The sequence below is a fragment of the Neopsephotus bourkii genome, unplaced genomic scaffold (assembly GCF_033783945.1).
Source record: "Neopsephotus bourkii isolate Nb327-2 ecotype Australia unplaced genomic scaffold, CSIRO-AGI_Nbou_v1 NB_168, whole genome shotgun sequence".
Classification (NCBI taxonomy): Eukaryota; Metazoa; Chordata; class Aves; order Psittaciformes; family Psittacidae; genus Neopsephotus; species Neopsephotus bourkii.
Genome location: NW_026900684.1, coordinates 7,369,559 through 7,391,550, shown reverse-complemented (window position 1 = coordinate 7,391,550; position 21,992 = coordinate 7,369,559). Strand labels below are relative to the sequence as shown.

Sequence of the window (21,992 nt, the reverse complement as noted above, 5' to 3'; positions counted from 1 at the left end):
GCAATACCAAACTTTAAACACGAAGTTTCTTATACTTTGCATCTGCTTTTTTGCAAAACACCATTCATCCATACCCTGCATTTATCCATTTCAGACAGGAGTACCTATTTGAAAAGGAAATTAGCTTTCCATGTAGGATCATATAATCATAGGATAGTTAGGGTTGGAAAGGACCTTAAGATCATCTAGTTCCAAACCCCCTGACATGGGCAAGGACACCTCACACTAAACCATGTCACCCAAGGCTCTGTTAAACCTGGCCTTGAAAACCGTCAGGGATGGAGCATTCACAACTTCCCTGGGCATCCCATTCCAGTGCCTCACCAAACTTACAGTAAAGAACTTCCTCCTTATATCCAATCTAAACTTCCCCTGTTTAAGTTTTAACCCATTGCCCCTTGTCCTATCACTACAGTCCCTAATGAAAAGTGTCATCTTCATGGCCCTCCTCTGGACTTGTTCCGACAGTTCCATGTCCTTTTTATGTTGAGGACACCAGAACTGCACACGATACTCCAGGTGAGGTCTCACGAGAGCAGAGTAGAGGGGCAGGATCACCTTCTTCAGCCTACTGGTCATGCTTCTTTTGATGCAGCCCAGGATACAGTTGGCTTTCTGGGCTGTGAGTGCACACTGCTGGCTCATGTTCAGTTTCTCATCGACTGACACCCCCAAATTCCTTCTCCGCAGGGCTGCTCTGAATGTATTTCCATATACGATAAATAGCCATCTTATTTATTTTTTAACACATTTCAAATGTTCAAAAACTCTTTCAATAAGCACTTGCTACAATTTTAGGTTTTATCACAGAATTGTTATTCAGGTCAGAAAAGACATCCAGAGGCTATCTAGTCTAACATCCTACTCAAAACAGGTGTAGACATCAGGATGGCCGTAGCTATGTTGAATCTTGAGCATTTTCAGAATGGATTCCACTACTTCCTGAGCAGCCTGCTGCTGTGTTTGACTACCATCATGGTAATTCCACACACCACCCCTCTCCGGGTATCTAACTGAAATGTCTCATGTTTACATTTGTTTCTGTTACCTCATGTCCTATCACTGTGCTCCTGTAATAGGTATCTGGCATCATCTTCTCTGTCTCTTCTGATGTAGTTGTACACAGCAATAAGGTCTCCTCTTAGATTTCTCTTCTCCAAGCTTAACAGGCCCAGTTCTCTCAGTCTCTCCTCATACACCATGCTTTTCACTCCCCTCACCATCTTGTTGGCCTTTTGCTGGAGTCACTCAGTATGATGATATCCTTCATGAACTAGGGAGCCCCAAACTGGGCATGGTACTCTAGATGTGATCTTACAAGTTCCAAGCAGAGGGGAAGAATCACTTTTCTGGGTATGTTGCCTACACTCTCAGTCATACTAGCATGCAGTTGGCCTACGCTGCATAAAATACAACTGCTGGCTCCTGTTCAACTTGTCCACCAGAACCTCCAAGGCCTTCTTTGCAGAGCTGCTTACCAGGCAGCTGGTCCCCAGCCTACCCCACCTTCCTGCATGGGGTGTTTCCATCCCAGATGCAAGGCCTTGCACTTGGCTCTTGTTGTACTCCATGAGCTTCTGGTCAGCCCATTTCTCTGGCCTGTTCAGGTTCCTCTTAACTAGCAGCCATGGCATCTGCTGTATTCACTGCCTCATCCAGTTCAGTGTCATCAACAGGCTTGATGACAGTATTCTCTGTCATCCAGGCTGTTGATGAAGATACTACACGGCTGGCTGCCAGCTGGACTTTGCACCACCGATTGCAACTCTGAAGCCTTGGCAGTTCGGCCAAATTTCCATCTACCTGTTGATCCACTTGTCCAGCCTATTTCTCACCAGTTCCACAATAGGGAGATTGTGCCAAAGGTCTCGCTAAAATAAAGATGCACAACATCCATTGCCCTCCCCACATCCACAGGTGCCAGTCACCTCACCACAGACAAGGAGGTTAGTCAGGCATGACCTGCTCAGGCAAGAAATGGTTTCTAGGAAGATTTGCTCCACAACTTTTCCTGGGAGGGAGTTCAGGCTGACCAGCCTGTAGTTCCCTGGATCCTGCTTTTTGCTTGTCTTGAGGAGGACTGTGACAGCAACTGTCATCACAAACATTTCAAGCAGGACACACAGCAATGTTGCAGTGATGCGTGCCAACTCCATGAGCATCTCTGGGGATGCCTCCCATGTGGGCCCATTAACTTGACTAAATCCAAGTGGGTTAAGTGATCCACTCCACCTTCTTCTCTTGTGGGTGCTGGTTCATGCCCACAAACTTAGGAGGCCCAGGAACCCAGAATCCTTGAGGAGAATCCCTACCAGTGAAAACTAAGGGGAAAAAAATGTGTGGACTACCTCAGCTATTTTTTGGTTCGTTAACCACTAGGAACCCTATCCCACAGACCAATGGCCGTAGGCTCCTCAGAGCCTCCACCTTGCTGGTGCTCTGAAGCTCCAGGCAACCTCAGCTCCCAGCATGACGAAGGCTAAGGGCCGACATGCCGCGCTTCGCCTCACCCCGCCGCTGGGAGCGACCCCTACGGAGACCCTGGCTCTGCCGCTTACCGCGGGACCAGGATCTCGCCAGCACAGCAGGGGCCGACAGGCAGCCGCTCCCTTCTTGTTTCCTTCCCCGCTCGTGGCGGCTGGCACGCGAGCTCCCTTGCCGGCGGCGGGCGCTGCCGAGGGAAAGAACCAACGGTTCCTGGCTGCATTCTGTATGCTCCTCGGTGTTTGTTACTTGTTGAGGTATAGGGCTCTCCCAAGAAGCACGGATGTTTTCAGAAGTGTTTTGGAGGTCTTGCAACTGTGCTTCTCGTCCTTGAAAGACTTACTTTTCAGCATTAAGCCGTGTAGTTCAAGGGAGTTGGCCTATGGTTAGGCACAAATTGTGCATGGGGAGCCAGAAGTTTCTGAGGGCCCGTGTGGAACCAGCCGCTGCTGTAGGTAGAACGAGGAGCGAGGCTGAGGGCGGCTGCAGAGCAGAACGCATGTGATGTGAGAGGTAAGTGTTAAGCTTTCTCACTGGAAGGGTTTTAGGAAACATAAAAAGTTTTTAGGTTACCATTTTGTCATGGAAGAGAAATAAGAGTTTAAAAAAGTCCAGCCTTGGAAAGGAAAAAGTAGTGTTTTTTTCTGGTTCGGTTTTTTTTTTTTTTTTTTTGGCAGTCATGGTGTTATTTTATTTTATTTATTTTATTTTATTTTTATGAGCTTTGTGAAGGATGTTGAGTAGAAACCCAGGCATGTGCTGCTGGAAGATAAGAAAAAGAAAGTGAAAAGGGAGACTGGAATAAACAGATAATTTTCTGACATTGTTTTGATAGATATTCCGTATCTGGGATGCTATTATCATGGAAGTAGTAGAATTACAGGGCTGAACTGCTTTTCTTAGGGTCATTTTATATGTTAAGGGTGCGGTATTAAGGAGTAGAAAAGCCAAAGAAAGTCTTACGAAAAAATTAATCTAGTACTTAAATGAGATACAGATGTTACCATAGTCTTTGCCAGGAATAGCTGATATTTCTTGTTTTCATATGCCAGACAACTATCCCAAGGCCTGGTTTAAGCAGAGGGCTGTGTGCGGTATGGGGAGAAGATGAACTTCAGTGCATTTTGGTTTAGACTTTTCTTGTCTTAAACTTTCTGTATGCAGTGAACTATAATTTTGCTCATAATTCTGTAGTACAAGTATACAGTATATGCTAAGGTTTGTGGCAAGTGCTAGTCCCTAATCTCTATCCCAGTATTAAAGCAGGTTAGACCAAATAGGACCAAGTGTTGAGAAGTAAAAAGAAGGCAAAACTGAGCTAGAAGAGCTGAAAAAAAACCACCCATCAAGAAAACCAAACCAGTTGACAAAGACATAAAATCATTTGTTGCTGTGAGCATTTAGTTCATTAATTTATGCAAGAGGCACCCCAGTTAGTGCCCACACCCTTCACCAGTTTCTGTGTGAGGTGAAGGAACACCAAACAACATTAAGCTCAGATTTTTTACGGAGATCAGCTGAGAGGTAAGCTATGTTGGGGAGATTTTGTACACGTGCTTAACTGAGACCTCTTATCTCCCCTGTGAGCTCTCACAGGTGAACCTGGGGAAATGAGACACTTGCTCAGCATGGTTTTAGAGTCATCTGGTTTTGTCTTGTGTTCTTTCCTTTAAGGAAAATACTCCCAGTAATCTTAATACACCTTTCTTTTTAAAGAACTTGACCCAGTAGATGTCCCAAAACAGGAGCATCCGTTTTGAAAATCATTTGTATTTAAAAAACAATAATAGCATTTTCTTCCTTAAACATACTGAAAGAATAGGAAAACCTATTCTGTGCATGAAAATTACTTAAAGCTAAACAACTAAATATACTGTTACTCAAAAGAACTCTTACCTGAAAGATCATAGGAAATAGTGGGACAAATCCATGTGCAATTGCATAAAACCTTACAAATGAAACATAAACACAAGTCAGTTACTTGTGTTCTGTTGGTCTCTTTGAGGTGAGCAGTGTACAGAAAGGAGTAGAAAAGGCAGGGGCATTTTCAGGGGTAATCATATATTCAAATTGCAGGGGCAATTATATATTCAAATATATAATGTGTGATACATTAGAATGCAATGACTTTAGTTACCAAATTACATAGAGACTCAAGTTTTTAAAATGAGTACAGAAGTCTCAAAATGAGACTTCTTTTTTTGAGACACTCAAATGAATCTCAAAAATCTGTACAAATTACATAACTGGAAGTCTGTCTCAAATAAAAACAATGAAATGTCTTTGTTCAGCTCTTGATTTTTGCAGAGACTATTGTCTGTATGGTCTAGAAAGCCAGAAGATATGCATGTGTTGAGAAAACATACGTTTGCGAGGTGTAACAACATATTTGAGAAGTTAAGGATGGTTAAATTTCAAAAGCTCAGAAAGGGCTGTGAGTAATACCTGAAGAAATTGTAGGTAGTTCTGAGCTGAATTTCCATGAGGGATCTTATCAATCTAATCTTCCTAAGCATCTATAGGAGATGGTGAGAATGAGCAGCTAGTATAGATTTATAGACAACAAGTCAGACCTACCCTATCTCTTTAAAAAATATCACAGCACACCTTAAGGGGTAGAAGAGGTACTATGTAAGTTGGATTAAGTAAACCGCAGTTTTGATATGTCACATTGCATTCTCTTCAGTGAGCTAGGGAATTGTGGTCTAAATAAGACTGGTTTAAAGTTAGTATATAAGGGTTTTTTGGGGGTGGGGGGGGAAGTTTTTTATTCATTCATAGTCACGCTTTTCCTCACTAACTGGAGGTGGTGCTGGGGGAAGAGTGTTGTTCCTTAAGAATTTTTACTGAGTCTAAGATTATTCTGTAACTTTGTTGGTAGTTCCAGTAACTGAGTAGATGCTACTTTTGCTGCAGTCATATTAAAGACAGGATTCAAGTACAAACCAATCACAATTCCAGCAACAATAGAAAATAATAGCCATACAGTTCGGCAAGAACAAGCACAAGTACTAAGTAGTAATAAATAACTGTGCAAGTACAAGATGGGGCTCTAATGCTTCAGGAAAGAATATTGGGACACTGTATTCCCCATGCCATACTGTTTCATGTATAGCTGGTTCCAGAATTTTTGCGTCCTTACAAAAGTGTTTGCTCTCCCTTCATAGCAGTGGTAGCAGAGCTCAAGAAGTGTTAAAATGACTGGCAGACATCCTTTGGTAAATCTGAAAGCATTTACTGCTTCTATCACCCTTTAGGGATTTGAGGCATAGCATATTTATTTCTGCCTACCTGTTTACTGAGTCGATAGTCTGTGGCAAAGGCACAAGGGATACTGTATCTGAAACTGGTAGAACAAGATCCACTAGAGCTCTTTCTCCACAGAACTTTATCAGTGTAATGTGTAAGCATCCAGAGAAACACCTTGTAGTCTCAAGTTGTCTTCAGTTTTCAAAAAGGACAAACAATACAATGTACCTTGGTACTGATAGTTCACAAAGTTATTAAAGGCATCAAAAGAAGCATTAGAATTGGATTTAGGAAGTGATAAAAATGATGATAAGTATACATGAATTTGTTGCAAGAAGAGATCACCACAACTTTGCTATCTCTAGTTTAGCTGTGACAAGAAGTAGCAAAGCCTAGATGCAAGGGGTAAGAAAAAAGTCTTTGAAAGTAAGAATGGTTAATTCCTGGGGTAGATTTTTTTATTTTTTTTATTTTTTTTTTAATCTGGAGATTAGTCCAACTTTGACTTAAGCTTTTTAAAGGGAGACTGAATTGGCAGTTGTCAGTACTGGTTTGGATTTGAAGCAGGATACAGCTGAACCCTGCGTCGTGTAAGAAATACCAAGGCACATAAACAGGTCCTCTTTATGCCTTTGTCCTATCACTTCTTAAGTCACTTTCTGTAGAATTTTGCCAAGTTTGTAAATAGAAATGAGGAGAAGGAATACAAGCTGCACTTCTGTTTCTACTGAAAGATGAAATAAAAATTATGAATTAACTTTATTGTCAAAATAAATATGACTGGTTATTTAAGGTATCCTATTCTACAGTTGTTCTACATGCTGAATGGAAACCTTGTGCTGTTGTGGAGGGCTGAACCAGTTCCCTCTGGAGTCATTATATTTCTCCTCTCATGCCACCAGATGGCTGGTTTAGGTGTAATGACAACATCTGTTTGAGTCTACTTGCCAGCCTTGAGATTCAAGAACTCTGGAATCACTTGGGTACTACAGGATTAAACAAAGACAAAATTTAAACTTTTGTCTTCTATAATGTAGTAATTTCATATTGATGAATAAAGGAACTGACTTTGCAGTAAATTACTGGTCAACATATTTTTTTATTTCTAATAATTTGGTTTATGTTATTTTCTATATTTGTACTTGCTCCACACTGTTATTTCCCAGGTGTATCTACAGAAAGACAGAAAATTAATCACAGGAACAGAACACACTCTGGATTTTCTTCCGATGTTCAGACTACACTGATTGAAGTATTGAATCCCTTTACAACACTGTCTTCCTGTAAGTAGTCTCGATCAGTGTGAAACACATTGTATAAAATTTTGTTGAGTTCCTCGGTAGTTCAGTTCTCTACAAGGAAAATTGCTAATTTAGCATTCTGCCAGAGAAACACTACCATGTATTTACGTGCAGTCATAAGAATGAGCTATGTGAAGGCTTAAATCATCTTCTGACAGATATTCCTCCACTGTCTTTTCTAAAATTCAGATTGAGGAAGAAAAATTAAGAGTCACAGACGCTATTAGCCAGTTTCCAAAAGTGGTAACTGTGTATACCAAGATGTGTAGCAGTGAAGTTGCAAGGCAAGAAAAGCAAGAAATAGGGTTGCAACATGAAGGGGATGTAGGAGTAGCTGTATTTACTTTGTTTTTATCACCTTCTGTTTGTGTTACTAAGACTAGCAACAGGTCATCTCTTCTCACTTTTAAATTAGCATTATTAGTACAGCATTATCACATCAACTCCCACATAGCATACACTTGTCCATGGTTATTGCTGGTTATGTGCCTCACAATTACTGTCAAGGGACACAGAAAGATAACTCTGAGATGGTCAGAATGACAGTCTAAGTATCTGCTGTGAAGAGTAAATACTGATTTTGGTTTTGTTTTGTTGGTTTTTTTGTGTTTTTTTTTATTTTAATTGGATTTATTGTAGTACTACAAGTTAAGATATAAACTTCCTTATTGTTATGGGAGTGAATGGATGTTTTGAGATCCAGTATGTATAAATGTATCCAGGTGTATAAATTTGGGTCTCCAGTTATTTGTAACAGGTATCTGGGTTACTGTAATAGTTCTCGGGATTCAGAGTTAAAAATTTCACATATGAAATAACACCATGGAAGTTTTGTAATTTATTAACTAAGGCAGAGGGGAGGGGGGGGAAGAAAGAGAATGCTATACTGACTTACTAGATAGGTTGTATTTTATATGGTTAAAATACATATACAAGCAAATACTCCTAACTAAAAACACAGTGTTGATTAGGGGTAACACATGTATAGTTAGACTCCTTGAAATCATTGAAATTCAGACATCAATTTTAACTGTAATAATTCAAGGGAACTAAAATATGGGTTCAAAATTATGAAATAAGATTTTTTTTCTTGTATTGAGCATTTAACACTCTCAGAGCCAAACATATAACTGTAACTTCTGTAATTTATTTCTTGTCATATCCTAATATATCTGCATCTACTGAAGAGGCTCTTGAATATGCGGTAGTAAATATTGTAAATTGTGTTGTATGATTTTTTGCTTGAAATTGGCTTTTTGTAGGGATCTAAGGGATTGTGGCTTTGCCATCTGTTGCTTAAATGTCTCTCTGTTTCTACTGCATTGAATGGATAGTCTTTTTAGCCTGGCTTCATGATTTGGCAATAGGAAATGATGCTTATGCGATTAATCAGTGTAGGGTTATATTAGTTCTCATTTGTTTGTATCTGCACGTATACTTGAGCCTGATGGAAGGGGTGGCATCTTGAAAGAGTGAAAGGGTTCAATACTGTGTTTCTAAAGCTTGTATGGAAATGAAGGAGTGGACGAGAGTTGTGTTCCGACTGTCTGTATGTAAGTTCAAATTACTGGTCAGGGCAGTAGAAAGTTACCTGTTATGGGAGAAACTTCAGACAGAGCTTAACACTTTCTGAAAACACTGAAAACATTCAAGTAGGTGTTGTAAATTTGTCAGAAACAAAGTATCATAAGTTTTCTCACACTAGTGAAAATTCTTGCTTCAAATGGCTAAGATGAGCACTGTTTACAAACCTTTTCAACTTGGATAGTCAAAACCCAGTGCCCCCAGCAGAATGCTGGTATCATTTATAAACACACACAGATGTAGCTGGAGGAACTGAACTCCGTATAATGCTTGAGTGCAGCCAAGCGAATGAATTACTTGCCTTTTGTTCTCAGCTGTTTGGTGTGTTAGGTATGCTTGTAATAATTCAGCATGCTTTTAATGGCAGAGCTGAGTTTAGAGCTCAGTGGTAACCACTTGTGTATAAAATAATTGGAATTCATACAATAAAGCATAGTTCAACTTACTTGAACATGTAAATTGGTCCATTTATGAGTCACTTGTGCATGACTGGTAAAGCAGTATTCCACATGATAAGTTAGGAAGTATACAGTAATCGACACATAATAATATTGAAACAGATTGTCCAATACATTTATTTCTTGGACAAAAAGTGATCGATTTTAATTTGTCAAATTCTGTACAGCTTTCTTATTGATGTGAAAGTGTGTTTTTTTAAACAACAGTGACTGCGAAGTCTAGTGTGTTAAAATTTGATAATTTCTTTTGTCAAATAAACAAATCATGAGATTTAACTCAAATAGTTGTTAAATTTAAAGTGCAAGGTAGTAAGAACACAAAAATACTGTGAGTTTTTGTCAACCTGTATTTTTCAGTTAAGCAGTTGTAAATCAAAGAATATTGTATTTTTTGAGGCTCATTAAAGGGACATTATACATTAGAGTAGTGAGGCAGTCAGCATAATGAAATGATGAATGCCTATAACTATCTGTATGTAAATGATGTGAGACAGATTTGCTGGTGCTACAGAGGAGAATAACAATCTATTTGACAGTTCCCTGTAGGTGCTACTTCTGGATACAAGTGGCAGATGTTAAATGTAAACCTCTTCAGCAGCAAGCACTTATTATTACTCAGTGGGGAAAAAACAGCAATACAGAATAAGACAAATAGCAGATAATGCCATTTAAATAACTTCGTTCTTACAAAGTTTTATTACCAATGTGTTAAAGACTGGGAGGTTGGCTTTCTTGTTTGTTTTCATTGATAAAGATTAGGGATATAAAAAAATGTTCTGGAATTCAGAAAATTATGATTTGAAACATTTAAAATTCAATCAGTATAGGAACTCTTGTTGGAGAATATCGATAAGTACTCTTTTATCAGCAAACTTTTTTTGATATGTCGTTTGGTAAGTATCTATGAAATCATTATTACCTTTGATAAATGTCATTACAGTGTGTGTTTGCTGACATGGTTTCATTTACTGTATCAGCTTTAGTTACTGTTTCCATTTTTTTCTTTTCATCCATGATTGAATGGAAAACTCTGGTCTTTCCGATCTATAATTTTAATGGAAAAAGGGGAAATGTAGTAAGTGAAATCAGGTTAGCAATAGCTAATACATTTTAGAACATGATCTGATTTTATTTCTAGGCCATATGTCTTAGTCCTAGCCTGAGATGCTTCTCCTAGAACTATAAAATATTAATCTGTGCAAGATTCACATTTCAGTAGTAGTCCAACTCTTCAACAGAGATCAGCATTGAAGTAGTTCAGGAGACTGTCAAAACCATTTGATTTATTTCTTGTCCTACTTTGTAACAGATTAAGTTAGGGATTTGTATTTCTTTAAAGTATGAATCTAGGCACAAGAATTGATTTTTCAAATTGTCAGAGCTTACTTTAGAGCTTTTTCCTCATTTGGGATAGCTTGTCCTTAATGAATGTTTTGGTTTTTTTTACTTCTGCCAGCCAAACTGCTGCTTGTAAGCCAATGCTAAGAGCGGTGCAGTGTCTTCAAGTTTAGATTCTGTATGGTCTTATGTCTTTTAGTATTATGAAATCTGTGACATCATTTGTGCTTTTTCTTTGTTATCTTTTGTCAACCCTTAAAGCTGTCTTGTGTTGCTTGCACTAAATCTCTGCAGAATTTAGCGTTTCACTGCACCACTGCAGATTTGTAATCCCTTTCATGATGTTAAATTATCAGTGCAGTGTGTCTGACTTACTGGGCACATTTGTTATTCACCCAGCTTCTGTGCTTGCTAATTCTTTTCTTTATTGCTTTGCCTTGAGTTAGGGAATACTTACCCTCTGTCCCCTGAATTTTTAAAAGAATAGCTAAACTTCATTCTGACATACTTTTTGCTATTAGTTTTCGATGTTGCAGTTGAAAACTGTGTAATATTTCCCACGTGGATCCTGATCTGTGTTCATGTACAACAGCTGAAGTTCAGGAATGGAGAGTGTGAGTGTAATCTCACCGGGGAAAGGAGAATAAGAACAGTTTATGAGAGAATTTAAGCCATAACCCAGGACTGTAACGAATTTCTCACATAGCCAGACTGTTTGGCAGTAAGGAGTTGTAAGTCTAGGAAATGTATTTTGGTCCTAATAACCTAGCTGCTGTAAATGGTAACATGGCTTAAGACTGTTGCTGAATTGTATCTCCTTTTCTTTGCAGCAGGATAGGCTTGTAAACAAGAAGTATTCAGTTACATTAGGTAGAAGAGCTTCCTATGTCAGTACTGGACTTAACACTTCCTTTCTTTTGCTTCCTCTTCTGTTCTCACCTGTGCTATAATCCCTCTTACGTTAGATGCCACAAGCTTTTTTAAAACCTGTCTCACCTATCTGGCTGAGCAGACCTCTGAAATATTTTGAAGAGAGTGAAAACATCTAACATTTTTCTTTACATGACAGATTGGGCCACATGCTGTACCTTCAAAGAAATGTCCCCAAAGTAATAAAAAAACCCCACTAACAAACAAAAAAACCCAAAACCCTACACACAACAAAAAAAAGCCCAAACCAAAACAATAACCCCCCCCCAAAAAACCCTAAGAAAACAGCAACCTCTGTCCTATAGAAACCTAACATTGTCTGTTTTGAACATTTATATTCCCCTAAATGGAAGACCCAGACCAGCCTTTTTCATTCAGCCACTTAGAACTTCCATGATTCCAGACATAGTAACCGACATCAGATTATTGTGTCTGAAATTAAGTTCTGTCTGTCCCTCTGAAATGGGTCCTGTATGTTCCTGTATATTCCTATATGGTGCTGTGTAGATCTCTAGATATGCGGCTTTTACTTGTGATTGTGGTGACTACATTTATTTGATGAGTTAATGCTTACAAGTTATTCGCCACTTCTAAGGCTTTACACACATACATAATTATAGACTGTATAGACTAGATAGTGCCTAAATATACACTAAGTGTACACAATGTATGCATGCCTGTAAATATAGGCTAAATATGCACTATATAAATAAATATTTAATGCATTTTTATTTTTAGGAAAACAACTACAGGTTAATAATTTACAACGTAATGTAATTGCTTCCAGTACTTTGAAAACAATTGCTTTTAAATGAGACATAAAACTTTTTTGGCTAATCAGAAAAAATAGTGACATATAAGTGTTTTACTGCCTCATTACTACTGCTTAGTGTAAATAATGAATTTAATGCAATAACATCTGTGTAAATTGCTGAAGAATGATGCATTTTTGATATTTTTTTTCAAATACTTAAGTCAAATCACCAAGGAAAAAACATACTGAAGAAAATTAAAATGAAAATACATGTATATGATAGATTGAGAGTTCTAGTGTACTAGCCTTGTGTTTTAAGACCAATTTAGTTTTCAGTTATGCTAGACTACTTGAACAGCTATCAACTAAGCTTAATATTAGATACCATCAATATTTCTCTCTATGTAAGTTAAATCTGACTGGTAATCAACAAATAGTTAGAATTACAATTTCAAGTCTTTGTCAGTTATATTTATCTGTTTTTATGACTTTATTAACTGGAAAAAAATGAAATCTCTTGGATGTTGTTTCTCTTACTTAAATAAATCCCTTTGCAGAATGTAATAAAGAAGTATTATGATGCTCATCCAACTAATTCAGCTATTTATTTTTTTATGGATCTGTATAATATCTTTAAATAATACTGAATGGCAGTTGTATGAGCTGAGTTCTGCTATCTAAATGTGACAGGAGAGTACAAAATTAAATACAAAACTATGATATAATAATGTTGCATTAATGCCTATTTCAAGTAATCAAATAGTTAAAGCACTTGTTACTTGTGATTCATTTTAGTGTCAAAATTTTTCCAAAATTATTATTTTGGGCTTAACTGCTACAAACAAAATGCTTGTTGATTTATCAAACATGAAAATGAAAGAAGTCCTATGAGGCCATTCCAGGAGGCTTGGCCTCTCTTCAGCTTTCAGAAAATGTTCAGAATTTTGCTTGTAGAAGGGCATTATGACTGAACCAAAACCTCAGTCATCACAGGCAGTGTCAAAATAATAATAGTGCTCATCTGGGAAGAAGGATGAGGGAAGAGAAAGCATGTATTTAGGCAACCTATTAAACAGTTGTATGGATAACTTTATTTTTTTTTTAATTAAATATTACTACAATCCACAAATGCAGATCTATGTATGGATCTGCTTATACATAGTCTCTGTGTGTTTTAAAATCTGGTTTTGAGATCAAACTGGAGAAAGAAAGATTATACATAGTCAGGAAAAGATCCTAATCATGCAGTGTTATCCAGCTGAGAGAGGACTAAAATTTAGACGTCAGTCTAGAAGACTCCTTGAACAGAAAGCTGAAAACTGTTCTTCAGTCCTTCTAACACACAAGCCTAATTTTATGGTAACAATGAGGGAGACTCAAAAGGATTGGTTGCTTCACTGGTGCTCTCAAAATTTGATAGCCCAGCAGCAGGAACCAGTGTTAGCTGTCATTCTCTCCCATTTGTCTGTCTTTGCTTTGCCTTTTCAATAATCAGGACACAGTTTTAGAATGTCATTGCGAAGAGATGAAATGTAAGGCAAAACTATGTAAAACGTGGATATGGAAATGAGTGATTTCTCAAGACTTTTTGAGATTTTAAAAACATGGTACATATTTAGTAGTCCCAAAACAGTCCTTTTCTTTTTTCCATTTTGAGATGTAGAAGAATTTTTACAATACTGTCTTTTTGTGATGAGAAAATACAAAGACAAAAAGATTTATGACTGGTATTGAAAATGTTGTGGACTGAGCAATTGAATTGCAACATATTCTAGGTTTCCTCTGTAGCCATTGTAAAATTTTGACATTAAAAACTAAAGCTGAAGGATTGTGGGGAAGACAAGAACTAAAACTGTAACTAAATGCAATAAAACAGTAGAAAAGAATAAACGATGGTGAAATATGACTTTGGACGCCATTGAAGGGAATGAGATGAAAGGATGCTTGAAAGGGATAAGCATAACGAGAGAGAACTTTTTTTTTCCATCTTAATTTTAAAGACTGCCAGAACCTGCCGCGAATTGTTTGACATTGCAGAGCAGAAGCAATTACCTGTTTTGATGAAGCAACTTTCACCTGAAAGGGATGGAAATTGGAAAATGAAAAAGCTGGCATAGGAATACTACCTTGAGTATATGTATCTGAACTCTAGTAAATCTAAATGAGGCCTATCATTAGATAGGAATAGTAGCAAAACTAACATAAATATGACTTTTTTCTAAAAAAAAAGAGTCTTAAATATATAATTAAATATACAGATGTATATGGTTTATGTCCTTTTGTATGTATCTGTATATGTATTGGTTTTTATTAATTGGTATGTACACATCATACAGCAACTGAGTTTCATTGCCTGCATTCATTTTCTGGTGACCTTTTTCCACCAAAACTTTATTAAAGTCTTTCTCTTCGCAGTTGCATTTTTTTCATTATATTTGAGTGATAAACCTGATAATAGCCCCTTGCAGCATAACTGCTTGTGTAGTAGTCCTGAGTACCTCACAGTTTTCCTCTTCCTTACTGCACCAGACAAACCTAGGTTGAAAAAATGCATAGTTCTTTAGAGTTTTGAAATTAATTTGACAGGTAGACGAGAAGAATGAAAAAAAAAAAAAAAAGCTGTGGTAAAAATAAAAAAAACAACCTTTTTATTTCTGAAGTGGAAAAAAATAGCTTTTTTCTACTTTTTGCAACATTAAAGAGTTTGCACATTCTTTTAAGAAAAGTAGTTTTAGTTCCATCAGATTCTGCAGTGGGTATTTTACCTGATCTTCCTAATAGACAGATTTTATTTTAATAGATTTATTTCTGTAGTAATCAGCTGAAGAAAAACAGGCTCCAGTTAGCCTTTATGTCTTAGAGGATTTGATTCTACATGTTCTGGAAGAGGAACTGTGAGGTTGCACTCTTTTCTGGAAAGGAAAGGGTAACTGAATTTTTCCTAAGTCCTCTATTTTTCCACTATATCTATAAAACTTTTTAATGGTGTATAAACACTAATTAATATTGATACTACTATAAATTAGTGCCCATGTAATGCGTATCTTGTTAGTATCTTCTTTTTTGAAAGCAAAGAGGGGGAAAACCTGGGAATGAAATAGTTCTGACATAATTTTCCTAGGACTGTTGTTGCTTTAAATGTTTGTGTCTGACTCCTTCTGGAGTATGTCCTTCTGGAGACAGAAGAACTTACAGATGCATTTCCCTCTGCTGTGAAAAGCAAAACAAAACAGAGTGAGAAACACAGCCAGTGTCATAAGTAGCTAAAATCTAAAACAGGCAGAAAGAATCTATTTTCCTTTTAACCTCCTGAGATCCACCATTTTACTTTAAATTCCTAAAAAATAACTTACCAGTGTGGTGATGGCCTTCCAAAGAGGACAATAATCCTAGATAAAATTTCTTTCTGACAGTGCAATTCTGTATCTCTGTCAGATCACTGTTGTGTCATATTTTTATTGCAGATCTGCAGGTTTGTAAGTATTTGAACAGGTGGCTCATATCTGTTGGTTAAAACTCAGAGCTAAATATTCCTATCAGTGACGAAGATTCTGTTGTCTCTTTTCTGGTTTCCTTACAGGCAGGTTTAAGCAGTATTACTTTTTTGACTTCCCGAGTTCTTTTGTAGAGCTTGCTTTCTTAAAGTTTCTTCTCCTTCTAAATAGATTTGCCTAAGAGGGAATCTTGTATAAATAAGAGTTTTCTGCTTTCTGGCCAAAGAAATCTTGGATTAAATGGTTGGTGGAGGTATCTGTCAGAAAGTGGTACTATTGACTTTTTCCACTTAAACCTGAGAAGAAACTTCTTCTCAGTGACGGTGACGGAACACTGGAACAGGCTGCCCAGGGAGGTTGTGGAATCTCCTTCTTTGGAGACATTCAAAACCCGCCTGGACACGTTCCTGTGTAACCTTATCTAGGTGTTCCTGCTCCAGCAGGGGGATTGGACTAGATGATCTTTTGAGGTCCCTTCCAATCTCTAACATACTGTGATACTGTGACAGTGTGTTCTATAAAACTTCTAATGAAGATTTCAGTATAATGTGTACGACAGCCCTAATGTTATGTCAGCTGGGTTCCAGTAAGGACTTTACACCACCAAAAATCTCTGAGAGGAGGGAAAAGGCAGTTAATATAACTAATATTTTCATAACAGATTTTAAGAGAGAACTTATTTTTTAGTTGAGTTTTTGTGAAAGAGGCAACATCATAATAAGAAATAACTTGAAGTTTACAGAGTAAACAAGCATAAAAAAACTGTTAGGGCAGTGGGATTTTGTGGATGGTAAGGTTGAGAAATATGTATTTTTTAACATTTCTCTAGGTTAAACACTAGTATAAACATGAATTTTACACTATAAATATGCATGCATGTGTGTCCATGTAGATCTAAAACTAACTTCTCTGTGTTGAGACTTGTTTTGTGAGTAGGAAATAACAATCATGCCAGAGAATATTGAGGTAGAGAGCTACAATACTGCTAACACAACAAACAAACCCGGGAATAATTCAACCTCACAAGCTTGTGTATTTGTTTTGATTTCTGGATTATGAAATTAAAAATTTAGAAAGTTAGTTATTCAGAAACTTAAAGAAAAAACCTGCTTGCTTTACTTACACCCACCCCCCTGCCTGTCATCTTCATGAAAGACAGCTTCAGACCCACAATCATATAGCAACATGGAAACTGAATATTTGTGGTTTTCTTTTGGATTATAGCTGTTTCGTATAAACTGCTTCGATATTTCTGACACTATACGTCTTCTCAAGCAACTTTTTTAGTCATGCTAATGCTAAGGTATTTAATAAACAAGTGAAGTATTCCTTTTGAATAGTGCTGTATGTCTCACTAGAAGGATAATTCTTATTTTCATATTACTTTCTGGTGATCTCAGTAAGGATGAGCACATGTACATGTATATATGTATACACACACTGAGACATGACAGTATGTATATGAACACACAGGCAAATAGACACTATTACAGTTGTATTTCTCATTTAAAAGATAAACAGGGCATGAATACAGAATAATGTTGCATCTCCAGCTAGTAATGCCATAATTGGTGGAATGAGATTTTTTTTCTTGTATGCATTTTGTTTATATTTTACTGTGGGTTTTTTTTTACCACATCGAATTAAAATTTACTGCTGGTTTTATTAGGACCTGATCACTTGGAAGTGTAAATCACACTGATATATATGTACCTGTTTACATAATATAGTATATATGTAATCCAGTTTCTCAGAATTCAGTAGGGCTGTTCTCTTGAATAATAATCAAATAAGAGCTATGCAACATATATCACATACCAGCTCATTGTAAGAGATACTGCTACAACTTCACAGTACACTTGCCTCAGCGCACCCATAAAGTTTTTATAAATTCCGTTAATTTAAAATGATGTGCTTTAAGAGTCAGATCTGTGTAATTCTTACTGCTTTTCCTCGATCATTACACTTGAAAAGCTGGTCTTGCTAAAGTCCCTGCCAAAATAAACTATTTATAGACAGTGGTTTCTTAGTACTTTGAAACTACTCCTTTTCATCTCTCTCTTCTGCACTTTGAACTTGTGATATTTTCTGTAGTTTTGATGAATTTAAATTTTTCAAGTACTAAAATCTTAAAATGCCTCTAAATGCGACATATTTCAGATTGTAACAGACAAAACAAGTGCAGAATCTGTGAATGCTTATCAAATTTATTTAAATATAAAAAAAGTCACTGCACTTGGCACTGCGAAATTTTTCTGCTTGTGCTGCCCTACCAGGATGTAGTACATAGCTTTCTTTTCTGCTTCATGATTGTCAGGGCAGGATGATAGACCAAATTAATTACTAAGATTCACAGTATCACAGTACGTTAGAGATTGGAAGGGACCTCAAAAGATCATCTAGTCCAATCCCCCTGCCGGAGCAGGAACACCTAGATAAGGTTACACAGGAACGTGTCCAGGCGGGTTTTGAATGTCTCCAAACAAGGAGATTCCACAACCTCCCTGGGCAGCCTGTTCCAGTGTTCCGTCACCCTCACTGAGAAGAAGTTTCTTCTCAGGTTTAAGTGGAACCTCTTGTGCTCCAATTTGTACCCATTACCCCTTGTCCTTTCATTGTTTGCCACTGAGAAGAGCCTGGCTCCATCCTCGTGACACTCCCCCTTTATATACCCCTCAATCTCCTCTTCTCCAAACTATAGAGACCCAGCTCCCTCAGTCTTTCCTCATAAGGGAGATGCTCCACTCCCTTAATCATCTTAGTTGCCCTGCGCTGGACTCTCTCCAGCAGGTCCCTGTCCTTTTTAAACTGAGGGGCCCAGAACTGGACACAATATTCCAGATGAGGTCTCACCAGGGCAGAGTAGAGGGGAAGGAGGACCTCTCTCGACCTACTAACCACCCCCCTTCTAATACACCCCAGGATGCCATTGGCCTTCTTGGCCACAAGGGCACAGTGTCGGCTCATGGTCACCCTGTCGTCCACCAGGACCCCCAGGTCCCTCTCCCCTACACTGCTCTCTAACAGGTTGTTCCCCAGCCTATACTGGAACCTGGGGTTGTTCCTGCCCAGATGCAGGACTCTACACTTTCCCTTGTTATATTTCATCAAGTTATTCCCCGCCCAGCTCTCCAGCCTGTCCAGGTCCCTCTGGATGGCAGCACAGCCTTCTGGCGTGTCGGCCACCCCTCCCAGCTTAGTGTCATCAGCAAACTTGCTGATAGTACACTCAATTCCCTCATCTAAATCGTTGATGAATATATTAAATAATACTGGTCCCAGTACCGACCCTTGAGGCACTCCACTAGATACAGGCCTCCAACTAGACTCCGCCCCATAGACTACAACTCTCTGGCTTCTCTCCTTCAGCCAGTTCACAGTCCACCTCACTACCCGATCATCCAGACCACACTTCCTCAATTTAGCCGCAAGGATGCCGTGGGAGACCGTGTCAAACGCTTTGCTGAAGTCAAGGTAGACCACATCCACTGCTCTACCATCATCCATCCACCGTGTTATTTCCTCATAAAAGGCTACGAGATTGGTCAAGCATGACTTCCCCTTGGTGAAGCCATGATGACTGCCCCTCATAACCCTCTTATCCTTGATATGCCTTAAGATGGCACCAAGGATAAGGTGTTCCATCACTTTCCCAGGAATGGAGGTGAGGCTAACCGGTCTATAGTTACCCGGGTCCTCCTTCTTGCCCTTTTTGAAGACAGGAGTGACATTTGCTTTCCTCCAGTCCTCAGGCACCTCTCCCGTTTCCCAAGACTTGGTAAAGATGATGGAGAGCGGTCTAGCAATGACCTCAGCCAGTTCCCTCAGCACCCGCGGGTGCATCCCATCTGGACCCATGGATTTATGGATATCCAGATTGCTCAACTGGTCTTTAACCCATTCCTCATCGACTAAGGCAGACCGCTCCGTTGACCTATCTTCATCCGAGGTCTCAGCGGTACAGGGCTCTTCAGGACTGCCTCCGGCAGAGTAGACAGAGACAAAGAAGTCATTCAGTAACTCTGCCATCTCTGTATCTTCTGTCACCAGGGCACCCGTCCCGTTCATCAGCGGGCCTACATTGCCTCTGGTGTTAGTTTTACCTGCCATGTATTTGAAAAAGCTCTTTCTGCTGTCCTTGACCCCTCTCGCCAGCTTTAATTCCAAGGAGGCCTTAGTCATCCTAGCAGCTTTCCTACATCCTCTAGCAGCAGCCTTATATTCTTCCCAAGTGGCCAGCCCTTCCTTCCATGACCTGTAAACTCTCCTCTTCCACTTGAGCATACTGAGCAATTCCCTATTTAGCCACGCAGGTCTCCTGACCCTCTTCCTTGACTTCCTACGTGTCGGGATGCTCCGATCTTGAGCTCGGAAAAAGCAGTCCTTGAACGTCAACCAACTATCTTGGGCCCCTTTCCCTTCAAGCAGCCTAGCCCATGGGATTTCCCCTAGCAATCGCTTGAAGAGGCCAAAGTTTGCCCTGCTAAAGTCCAGGGTTGCGATTCTACTTGCTATTCTACTGACCTTACCACACAAGATCCTGAATTCTACCATCTCGTGGTCGCTGCAACCAAGGCAGCCCTCAACCTTCACTCCTTCAACCAGACCCTCCTTGTTAGTGAGGATGAGATCCAGCAGCACACCTCTCCTGGTTGGCTCATCCACCATTTGCATAAGGAAGTTATCATCCATACACTGGAGGAACCTCCTGGACTGCGGCTGGGTTGCCGAGTAGTCCTTCCAGCAAAAAGGACTCTGGATTCCTTCCAGACCTATTTTGTAAGGTTCATTTTCACAGTCTTTCCAGGCAAGAATATAACCATTATGGTTAGATTTTTGCAGCAAGGTGATACTTTCTGACTGTAAAAATTGTTGAATTTAATATAGGTGGATCAAGCATTTGCATTTTATTAGGGAATAAATGTTGCTGTAGTGAAATTTACTTCATACAATATATATCATTACACATACTGTATTAGCTAAATCAAACAAATATTTCAGGACCTATTAGACCTCTTAAGGAACAGGCTAGGAATTTTTATGCTAATCGGTGATTTGGAAATGCCAGTAAACTGAAGGGTAATAGCATCCAAATTTTAACAAGAAGTAAGCAGATGGTAAGGTGGTATCAGCAGAAAGTATTTTTGTGATTTATCAATTCTATTCAAACACCACTTACCCAAAAGTTTGAAACTTTCAGTTATTTATTTCCCTTTGAGATTGAATTATTTTTGTAATAACTTTTTATTATTTATTCTACTGTCAGCATTAATTATTTGGTAACATATGGATGCAGCTTTTGAAAGTAGGACATTGGAAGGACTGTTTATAATTTTAATTTATACATAATGTGTTTCTATTCTTTTAATGTCCTTAAGAGATTGCACTCTTTTTTTGTCCTCATGCTTTGTCAAAATAAGTCAAACACAACCTTATTGACACTCAGAACTATACAGGGTTGAAAGAATGTTAGTGGAATGAATCTTAAAATCCAGTCTCTCTGGTTGTAAGTCTTACAAAATATCTGGGAAAAGGTGGTTATCTACTCTTTACAGTGATTCCTTATTGATGCATTTATAAATTAACTCTGTTCCAAGATGTGTTCATATAATACGATGATTGCATAATTAACACCCATGATATTTTAAGGATTCAGATCCATTAAAATACTCCAATGTGTGTGGAATCAAGGTTTTAAAAATTAATTTCCAGGCATGCTATTTTGGTATACAAAAGCTATTGTATACAGAAGCATGATAATGGTAGATGTTGGCCTCCAGTTTTTTGTTTACTTGCAGATCGTAAGAGTAAAATCAAATCGTGTCAACCAGATAACCACTTATATTCTTTCATGAGCTCAAAGTTCATTTTAATATTTGAGCTCTTCAAATACTTTTCTGTTTTTCTTCCTACAGTTAAATTTTCTTTGAAAGAGGATTTTAAATAAGATCTAAGCATCTTGCTTTAAATTTTGCAGGTAACTATTTCAGTACTAGAAGTAAGATTTCAGATACATTGTGAGAGAGATACTAAAGGAATCAGATTAGTAGTGTTTTTACAACTTCACAAAATATTTTTTTTCTTTATCCTTCTCTAAATTAACCTTGATGACCTAGTGGGCTGCAAAATGTTGTGCTTTCTAACCTGTCAGCATTAAACCATGGAGTATACTTTTTTGGACAAAATCATGTGTGTCTTAAGAAGTAAGTCAGTAAAAAACAATGCTTGGTATAGACATAGAAGTTTGTTCTTTTCAAGCACTTCCCTGGCAAGCACTTATATTGAAAATTTTGATTTTTCATATTTTTGCAAACAACATTAAAATACTTGTTCAGGGTATCGATCATTGCAGTGATGATGCAAGTTAGTTTGGTTGAAAAAGTAGCTGAAAATAGAAGTT

The 21,992-nt window shown here is 38.2% G+C and overlaps 1 protein-coding gene across 1 annotated transcript in view; it reads left to right on the top strand.

Moving 5' to 3' along the window:
• Window positions 1–2,723: 2,723 nt before the first annotated feature.
• TENM3 (teneurin transmembrane protein 3) overlaps window positions 2,724–21,992 on the top strand; it is a 1,300,329-nt gene continuing 1,281,060 nt past the window's right edge. The window contains exons 1-2 of the mRNA XM_061372205.1: window positions 2,724–2,997; window positions 6,900–7,016. The gene's annotated coding sequence lies outside the window, so the exon portion shown is untranslated. The remainder of the gene's footprint in view (window positions 2,998–6,899; window positions 7,017–21,992) is intronic.